This window comes from Rosa rugosa, chromosome 1, assembly GCF_958449725.1.
Source record: "Rosa rugosa chromosome 1, drRosRugo1.1, whole genome shotgun sequence".
Classification (NCBI taxonomy): domain Eukaryota; kingdom Viridiplantae; phylum Streptophyta; class Magnoliopsida; order Rosales; family Rosaceae; genus Rosa; species Rosa rugosa.
In genome coordinates, this window is record NC_084820.1 from 60,412,928 (window position 1) to 60,423,209 (window position 10,282).

The window sequence follows — 10,282 nt, forward strand, 5'->3', positions numbered from 1 at the left end:
ATGGAGAGCGCGTCGGACATTTTTTTAAGTGTTGGTTTGCGGAGACAGGAGAAACCTAAAGCATCAAGTGTGTTTTGTAGGTTTCAAGTGGCAATGCGTCGGTTCACTGCTCTCCTTGGATAGCCCGCAAACAGTCGAGTAGACTGGTCACTGGAGACGTGAAAAGGCAGAGAAGCAAACAGTAGAGATTCGAGAATCAATGGAGGAAAATTTAAATTGCAGTGGGGCCCATTTGCTAGAATTAAATATATATATATATATATATATATATATATATATATATATATTTTTTTTTTTTTTTTATGACAGAAATACAAATTAAAACTAAAGCACAAAATCTCCACTGTGGGCCCAATTGTGATCCAACTAGAACGGCTGGGGATACAGAAAGGAGTAAACAAAAAAAATAAACTGAATTGTTCTGAGAATTATGAGCCAAAGTTGCTAGATAATCTGCTACAAAATTCACCTCTCCATAAATATGTCAGAAAAGGATGACCTCGAATTGCCATGCTAGTTGGTTGATATCTTGGATCATCAACCTAATTCTCCATGGAACTTCACATCTGATAAAATTACATATTTTGTTGTAAATATTATTATCTATATGGCTGTTCACGTAAATACTCATTAGTTGTGTACTTTGATGTAAACCCTACCTCTATATAAAGGAGGCTAATGAGACTGAATGAGAATACTTCTACTTCCTCCAAACTATTCTCTCTCCATATTCTCTCTACTTTATAACACGTTATCAGCACGATTTGCTCTATATTTTCTTTTTTCCTTTTTAACTCTATGATGATCCATGAGTCATATGGTGCAATGTTGTTGCTTGACTATAACTCTTGATCTATGAGTTTTGTTTTATTGTTATTTATCATCAGCCCTATAATCCAATCCTTTTTTTTTTACTTAGGATTCTCTTATTTGTTGTTATCTATTGATTAACACATGCAGGTATTTAAATTTGATCCAGTGGAATCGATGAGACCCAAACTGCATGATTACCGATTATCGATCTCCTTGAAGGTCGGCGAGCCCAGTAGGTTGTTTTTTTTAGTATTATTGTTTTTTCTCCTCACTCGTCGCCATTGCTGGATTGCTATATCTACTGTGACCCTCACAGTTCTAGAGCCGTCGCACTATTTGATCTCCCAATTTTTGTTCTTGACATAATAGAATATTTTTTATTGCACTGTTGCACAGACCACTTCGATCGATTAATTATTGAATCTGGGGTGTGCACGTTTCAACATTTTGAGGGTCCATCTTCTAATTTTGTTAGCTATAGTTTACTGGGTTTTATATATTAATCAACTAGACAAGATGTGTATGCCCAGTAACTAGTTAATTGGTCATGCTTTCGATTCTCTTTATATTTACATGTTGTATACTCAGCTTTGGTAACAAAGCTTTGATGCATTATTTTTATCACCCCAGTACATGCAAGAGTAAGTCAATTGAATTCAGGTATGTTTTATTTTCACAGTTGTGTTATGATTGATTAAATATATATATCTGAATTTTGTAATCAAAAGTGATCGAAATCTCTATTTCTTGATTCGATTACAGAGGGCCTGAAGTTCCTCAAGAGTTACATAATAGAAAATTGTGACATGAAATTTCTCAAAGCTTAAAGAGGGCCAGAAGTTCCTCAGAATTATACAATGATCAAAATCGCACGTTGCTTGATCCCTGATCATATGGGGACCTGAAGTTCCTCTAGGGTCATATATGAAATGTAAATTGGAAAATTGTGACATGAAGCTCTTCAGAGTTTATACAATTACGAGGGCCATAAGATCCTCAGAGCTATACAATCGAATATATAAACTCATCTTAATCCCCAATTATAAGAGGGCCTGAAGTTCCTCTAATTTTTTTTTCGATAATGGGGTTCAAACCACCTCCAGAAGCTGTAGTTCGAGGATGGACACCAAGTCAATGCCAGAAGCCTCTTGACTATACATTTTTTTTTATAAAGAGAATTTGTCCAGAAGACAATATTACGTTCTTGTGCAATTTGAAGAGAGATAGAAGATTATCATGAACCAGACCAGAAGTTCTGTGTATTCTCTTCATTAATGGAACCAGAAGTTTCCATTATTATTTTATTTATTTGCTCGCATTCTATTAATTTCTTTTCTTTCATTAAAGTAATTTTTTTTTTATACGGACCAACAGTCTGATATCTCGAACCTCCAAATTTCGAGTGTACATTATTTGAACCAGAAGTTCAAAGTACCACATAGTAGAACCCGAAGTTCTAACAGTAAAAACTCGAACTTGAAGCTTCGAGTACAAAATGAAAATTAGTTAAAAAGTGAAATCAAAACTTCACTTTAATTACCTCGAGCCTGAAGTTTCGAGCATCAAATTTATTTGAACTTGAAGTTGAGCATACGAAATATTAGAACCTGCAGTTCTAATAATAATAAAAAATTCGAACCAGAAGTTTCGAGTGAATTTTCGTATGTCAATTGATACGTTTCTTTTTATGCTTACCTAAAACTTTCTTATTGTTATCTTATAAGTGTACAAGAAGTTCACTCCACCTTAGAACTTGGAGTTCTAATTGTGCAGACTCGAGCCATAAGTCTCAAGTGAATATATAGACAATTTATCATAAAATTTTAATCTGGGTCAACCTCAAACCTGAAGCTTTGAGGGGATTATTTTGACACCAATTTAAAAGTAAGCAGATATTTAACCGTTGGTTTATGACGAATGAGTATGAGTATACCCCAAATTTGTGATCGTGGATTTTGTAATTAAAAGAGATCAGAACCTGTAGTTCCTTGATCCTTAATTACATGAGGACTTGAAGTTCCTCAATGATCATACTCACTAGATGACAATATAAAGTCCCTCATTTCTAAGCTATGGTCATGAAGATAATATAACAATCATCTCAGATCTTACATATCTGATTGATGGCTCCAGAAGAGCACATATTATTGTCTCTTGCATCCTATGCCTCCAATATTACCAGAAATGTATAACCTCTCCGTCTCATGGATCTCATTGTATAGCAAGAAAGCCGATTGACATGGCTACACCATGAAATGCCACCAGAAGTGGATCATGGCAAGAGAGAAATCAGGAGTCAATATAAATATTGTCCTAACATCCACACATATGAGGAAATTACAAATTGGGCGTGTGTCTATTGCACACTATATGAGTCTTTATCAAGCCATTTTCAAAATGGCACTAGTCAAATTAAATTGCATTGACTAATAAGAACATTGAGATTCATCTCACATGCCTGACGTCTTTTGCTTACAATAAGCAACTTGAAAGCACTATTGTGTTATTCCTCAGATTTATTGTAACCTCTTGAGTTTTTATTGAAACTAAATGTTTCTGAATCCGATTATCTAGGAACTTGATGTTCCTTAAGAGGTTGTTATAAATTGAAAAATTGAAACCTCAAGTTTCTTGGATCTCCAATTATATGAGGGCCTGAAGTCCCTCCTCTTTATGACTACAGATTTATATGTGACGCAGAACTTGAGGTTCTCCACGTGATAAAGTTACTCTATTATTATGGATTATAGTCTTTAACTCGAAATTTTGAGTATATCATTCTGGCCAGCAGTTCAAAATGAATTTGGTCCATTCCAATTGTCAATATTTCACAATTGATGTTTACTCAAGCTAAGGTAACACTCATATCATGAGTTGTGGATCTGATTTATGGCTCTAAATGAGCTACTATCATGTTACCGAATTTGAAATATTGTTGCATTAATTGCTTCCTATATGGTTGGAGAAGACTTTATGCCATTGGATATATACTGTATTGAATTTTCACAGTAAATTGAGGCATATATGTAATGTCATGAACCAGAAGTTCATTGAACCAAATACACAATTTGGCATGATCGATTGCGTCATCTTTTGTCTACCATGTCACGAGGAATCACTTACAAGTTTTGATGATTGCTAACCTTACTCACAAGCAAATTGTTTATTTACCGCATATTTGCGAGTTGTCACTTTAATGAGACAATCCTCCTGCAATGAGGGGGAGAAAGATTGTTCCTGAAGAACGATATGAATTGGTGTGAGATATCTCCATCGTCTCATTTTGACTTCGAGAAATATCTAAACTAGTGAATTGATAAAAGAAAGTGACAAAATTATATGCTAAATGCAAATGCATCTGCTTGGGTTAAAGTCCTTGAGACCGACCATATTAATACAAACAATGTAGACTCTATTTGATTTGTGGGATGCACGTGTATCCAATTGACATGGTTCTCCTGAAGAGAATGTCATTAAACAATATCACAACTCCTAATATGGCTACACATATAGAGGGTGTAGGTATGCCATTAGGAAATGATGTCTTAGTGATACAATAATAAATCAATATGGTTGATGCTAATGAATAAAGCATGTTTTGACCTAAATCTTGGTTTGGGCTCGCCACCAACCAATGAGCATCTTCACTCCAAAGAAAGTGATAGATTTTTGAACACATCTTTTGAGCATGGTCAAAATAAGACAGTCTTCCCGCCGTTAGGGGGAGGAAAGACTACTGTCATTTAAGTAACGGCGTGAATTTGTGTGGAATGTATCCACCAGGTCTAAAGTTATAAGCTTCCAAAGAGGGAAGTTCATACAAGCCCTATAACGCTCTACAGGAGATTATAAGTAACAAGATCCACATTCTTTACATAATTCATCTATGAGAGATGATTGTCCTAGAAGTGACAATATATGCCCCAGAAGTGGCATGGGTATCCAATATCAATAAGCTTATTATAGCTAATGCATGCATATAAGAATGTGTGGGATCTATGATTGTTGATCATCGATGATAATTTACATTTGGTAGCTACCAAAAATCATTAAGGGTTGTATTGATGCTATACCACGTTTCATTATGAATGTCGACAAAGTATATTATTGGCCAAATTGGAAAGAGGCAATTCCAATGAAATTGAATATTTGAAACGTGATGAAATACTTAGACCTTTAACCCTACAAGTTACAAAAGGGTATTTACAAAAGTGAAGATAAATCACTATGACACAATGTCTATTTATAGAGACATGAGATTGTGAACATCTTCCCTTATACGAATGACAATTTCCTATAAATACAGTGTTACATATAGCTGTTATATTGACGAGAGATTTATGGCACGTTGTCATGGTATATTATGAAGATCTTAAAGACACATTGCTAAAAGCAAAATCTCAAAAGTAAAGTGTCATTATAAGCGTATTGCTTATCAATCCTCAAGGGATTCAAATACATGAATGATTCAAATGCAAGTCCATGAAAGGTTGAAAGAGCTTGAAGCTCACTCATGGAATCAAAGAGTCTACAGCTAGCTCATATGTACTTATTTCGTACTAGTCAACGAGATCTAAATTGCCTTAATGAGTACTATGACGAGACTACTATCGAATTCGAATTATGATTATTGTGTTGCAACATATTTTAACTTCGTGAAGTTATGAATTACTTAGAGCTCTTGAAGAGCCTGTATGGGACATATCAATACACAAAGATATTGATGTGTATGGCTAGCTATGCCATGATGATTTTTCAATGTTTTAAACTATACAAAGTTAAATGTGTCAATTTCTTTCTATTGTCTAGCTATTACTTTGTGTATGAATTTGAGCATATGAGATTGTTTCTAACCTGATCATATGAGGTAAGGCTTATTGAAAATCGTCTAGCTTTGTTGGTATTGCTTAACCTTTCACTACAAAAAAAAGCATTATTTGTGACACCTTATTTGCGACAGGAGGCGCGGCCGTCGCAAATGTCTTTAATTTTAGGCGGAATTAAGCGCCCAAAGTTGGCGCCAATATATTTGCGTCCCTTATTAAGTGCCGTCGCACAAATTGTCGTAAATAGGCATAAAACAAAGAGGGTTTGCGACACATTGTGAAATACGTCGTATTTAACAACCAAAAAAAAAAAAGAAACTGCATACGACCTGAAGTCAGTTCCTATCACGTCTCCAATAGCTAGACGTACAGCAAGACTCTCCCTCTCCCTCCCTCCCTCTCCCTCCCTCCCTCTCGCTCGCTCGCTCGCTCGCTCAAAGCTAGTTCTTAGCAATACTTTGTTGCTATCACGACTGCAGAATCAAGCAAGATCATTCAATCGAAATCATTCTCTTCGTCTCTATCAGGTAAGGTCATTCAAAGTATCGCTTTTTTTGTTTTCTATGAACTGGGTGAGTCTTCCTTTTGTGATTTATCTACTGTGAATTGATTAGGGTTTAGCTATTGTAAATTCCCAATTGCAATTTGTAGTGACCTTGTATGTGTGAACCCACCCATTTTGTGCTTCTGAAATTGAATGCGAGAAAGTTAGTTTTAATTTCATGAAGGCATTAGTTGTAAACATCAAGTTTCCCTATCCTTGTCATTGCTGCAAAAACTACAGCAATTGGAAGAAAGTTTGAAAATTCATATTGCCTCTGTTAAGTGATTAAAGAAAACCCAAGAACGGGAACTTTGATTTGTGGGTATGTTGTCAAATATATTGTTATTTGTCTTTGGTATTGGATAGAGATTGCTTTGGTGGATTTTCCATGACCTGTTTTCTTGTTTAAAATTCTGGGTTGTCTGTGATTTTCCATGAATGTACATTTGAAAGGCATAGCTGTTCAATTTTTAAAAAGTTGTTTTCTGTAGAACCGAAATCCCATATATTGAAACCCCTGTTCTCACTCAATTTTAGAGTCCTGTTTCTTTGGATGAACTTAAAAGTGTTGTGTAGTCCATTAGTTACCTGCACATTAATATTTAAAAGCTTGCAATTTCTTTGTTGCTATAACAGAGTCTCAAAGCTCGTAGAGAATCACTAACATTTATTAGATGCAGATATGAGTTTGCTTTACAATTTAAGAAATATGGATTAGCTGGACTGTAAAATATGGCTACATATAAGACCTGCACCTAATACTCTAGCTAATAGGGGGTTCATGTATATATGGTTGTTAGGATTTTTTTTTTCCTGTATTTTATATCTACTTCTTTAATTGAAGCTGAAGATAGTTGTTGGTATTAATTTGACCCTTGTTTTAATTATAAGGAATTGGTATTTGCTGCATTTATATGCTTCTGAGGTCTCTTTAACAGTCCATAATGCTTTTCTCTGAGTGGTATAATTCCTAATGGATTAATTCATACCATCATTAACCCCCAGCTCATTCCAGATTTGTTTGAACAGAGAGCTAAGGACACTTTCTATCTAGTGAATGGGAGGCTACTAGAATTGAAGCATTGCACTGGATTTTTAACCTCTTCTGAACAGACATCGTACTGAGGTAATCTGGAACTTGTTTGCATGGTTGGATGTAATCATTTTTCAGGGAGGTACCAATTGCACTATATTTTTGACTCCCCAAAAAGAAGTTTGTATTTAATGAATCATGAATGTATGCTTCCTCTTTCTCTCTTTCATTTTAATTTTGGAGATCGCATGCTTGGTTATGCTTGTATATGTATAGTGTTATTTCAAGGTACTTGGTTCTTGTATATATATATATATATATATATATATTTACTTGTAAGTTTATGTATGCGTCCAACACATAGTGATCGCTGAACTACCTCAATTCTTGTACATTGCAAAGTCATTTATTTTTCCCCATATGTTATGATTTCAGAATTATTGTTCTGCAAATGTAAGCTAAATGTTAATGTGTTTCATGAGTCCAGTGAGTAGTGTAGTTATGACACTGTCTCAGTTTTAGTATGGAATGCATTAATTTTTTGTTTTGTTTTCTAAGTTGCTATTTACTCTAGGAACTGACTTGAATACTTGAATGTTTGTAAGCATATAGGAACTTGAAGTCTCTCTCTTTACTCATCTAGGAACTGACTTGAGTACTTGAATGTTTGTAAGCATATGGGAACATGAATACTTGCTATTTACTCATATATGAACTTGAATACTTGCTTATTGAGGAAAGAGCCTAACACGAGATAGCCTAATGGCAAGAAAAGTGACCTGTGAACCTTTTCAATCAATTCATTTTGTATGTTCTTGTCCTTTCATTGTTTGATTCTTCTAGTGAGTTTCCTCAACTTAATTATTCACAGGAGCTTATATCTTTGTATAGTTAATGTGAAAGGTGTGTCTGTCACTCTTTTCTTAGTTAAAATGTCGAAGATATGTTTCTTTGCGGCTTCAATGCTGCAAACTTGTATACCTTTTATATGGGACTTCTATCAAATACTTCTGCAAAGTTATTTTTTGATGCAAAAAAAAAAAAAAAAAAGTTCCAAACTTCCTAGTTTGGTTAAGACTTGCAACAGTATGCATGGAAGAGGGGAATTTTGACAAATTCATGTGGTGACTCAAAGAGTGAGGTGTGAATATATATCATATTGATCATTATGATTAGTCTGTTTTTTTTTTTTTTTTTGAAAGATGATTAGTCTGTTTATGGATACTAGGTTTATACAATTTTGTATTGTTTATTGCTTCTGTGTGTATCCAACTATAGTATTAGGAGATTTCAGTTGCATTTTGACTGCAAATGACAGAGTAGGACGATCTCTACATTTAAATGATTCTTACTTATAATTTGAAAATTTTATTACTAATGCAGGGCTGAAGGAAGCACCATCAAAGGAAAGCACTTTCACTTGGACAAATAATCAGGATCCAGGTACTAAGATATGCGCCAAATTAGATAGAGTACTTTATAATTCTGTTTTTTATTTCCTTTATGTTTCCTCAAGCATATGTCAATATTCAATTCCCATTTTCGGTTTTGATACAATGCTTCTTCACAGTTCATAGTATATTAAATATTTATATGATACATACACGCACGCGCGCGCACACACATATATACATATAATATATACAGGCATATATCTCGATTTATTTATTATATATTTTCTTTTTTAGTTTTCAAATAGCAAGTAGGACGATAAAGATGGATAAGAGTTGGATCGATTTACACCAAGAAGATTGGGATAAATATGAGGCTGGGGTTGAAAGCTTTTTAGATTTTGCATTCGCCAACAGCATTGACGGTACAAGGATTTATTGTCCTTGTACGAAATGTCGTAACCGATACTTTAAGAAAAGGGACGATGCATGGGAAGATATAATGGTAGATGGGTTTTGGAAAACTTACAGAATTTGGGAGAAACATGGTGAAACTAAACCTTCGAGTACAAACCATGGTAGTAGGGGTAATTCTGGTTCGGTCATCAATGATGATATGGTTGGCATGATACATGAGGCAATGGGTATTCCTAATGTGAATTCTGGTTTAGGTGATGATCGTTCGACAGAAAGTGAACATGTTGAGGGCCCAAATGAGGAAGTTGTGAAATTTATTAAATTGCTTCAAGATGCAGAATGTCCTTTATATCCAAACTGTAAAAAGTTCACCAAACTATCATTCATTGTTCGATTGTTACAGTTGAAAGTTCTTTGTGGGTGGACAGATAAGTCGATGAATTTGTTGTTAGAGCTTCTGCAAGATTCTTATCCTGATGGAGTAAGCTTACCAGCCTCTTTCTATGAGGCTCAAAAGCTAACTACTGACCTGGGCTTCACATATAAGACTTGGGATGCATGTCCTGAGGGTTGTATGCTATTTAGAAATGAGGACGAGATGCTTGAAAAATGTGACATTTGTGGAGCATCTAGATATAAAGAGTTTGGAGAGGTTCCTGATAATCATATATATTATGTATTTATACATTCATATTAGTTTATTACCTTTTCTTTAACCAAATTAATTATTATTGACAGAGTCAATTCAATGATTATTTGGAGGAGAGGCCTGCAGATGAAGAAGATGATTCATTTCGAGAGGAGGTATTTACTAAAGTGATGGGAGAGGATACACATGGACGTGTCCGCATGTACGGGACAGGAGTAACTCCATCTCAAATATTTGGTCAAACTTCGACAACTTCTGGAATTAATGAAAAAAGAACATTGGAGGACATGGAAAGAAACTATGAGTCCAAGCTAAATGATCTTAAAAGTGGCTATGAATCTCAACTGGGAGAGATGAAATCAAAGTATGATGATATGAAATCAAAGTATGATGATGTATCGTCACGATTGGATCTTTTAATGGCTCATGTGGGCATCCAAGTGAACTCAAGTGGCACTAGAAGTGATCAGGTACTTTCACCTTGTTTTTTGGTTATGTTTCAATCTTTATTCTTGTCAGGTCATGTGTAGAGTTTGCTAGTTCTTATTTTTACTTAAATTTAAATATATCCTTTGTCACTGTAATAGATTCCAGATGGCCAATTAGATA

At 34.7% G+C, this 10,282-nt stretch overlaps 1 long non-coding RNA gene across 1 annotated transcript; it reads left to right on the forward strand.

Annotated features, from left to right (window-relative positions):
• Positions 1-6,036: 6,036 nt before the first annotated feature.
• LOC133743528 (uncharacterized) lies at positions 6,037-8,763 on the forward strand. Its single transcript, XR_009863148.1, has 3 exons — positions 6,037-6,166; positions 7,199-7,358; positions 8,600-8,763. It is a non-coding gene; the product is annotated as an uncharacterized LOC133743528 (long non-coding RNA).
• The last annotated feature ends 1,519 nt before the right edge of the window (positions 8,764-10,282 follow it).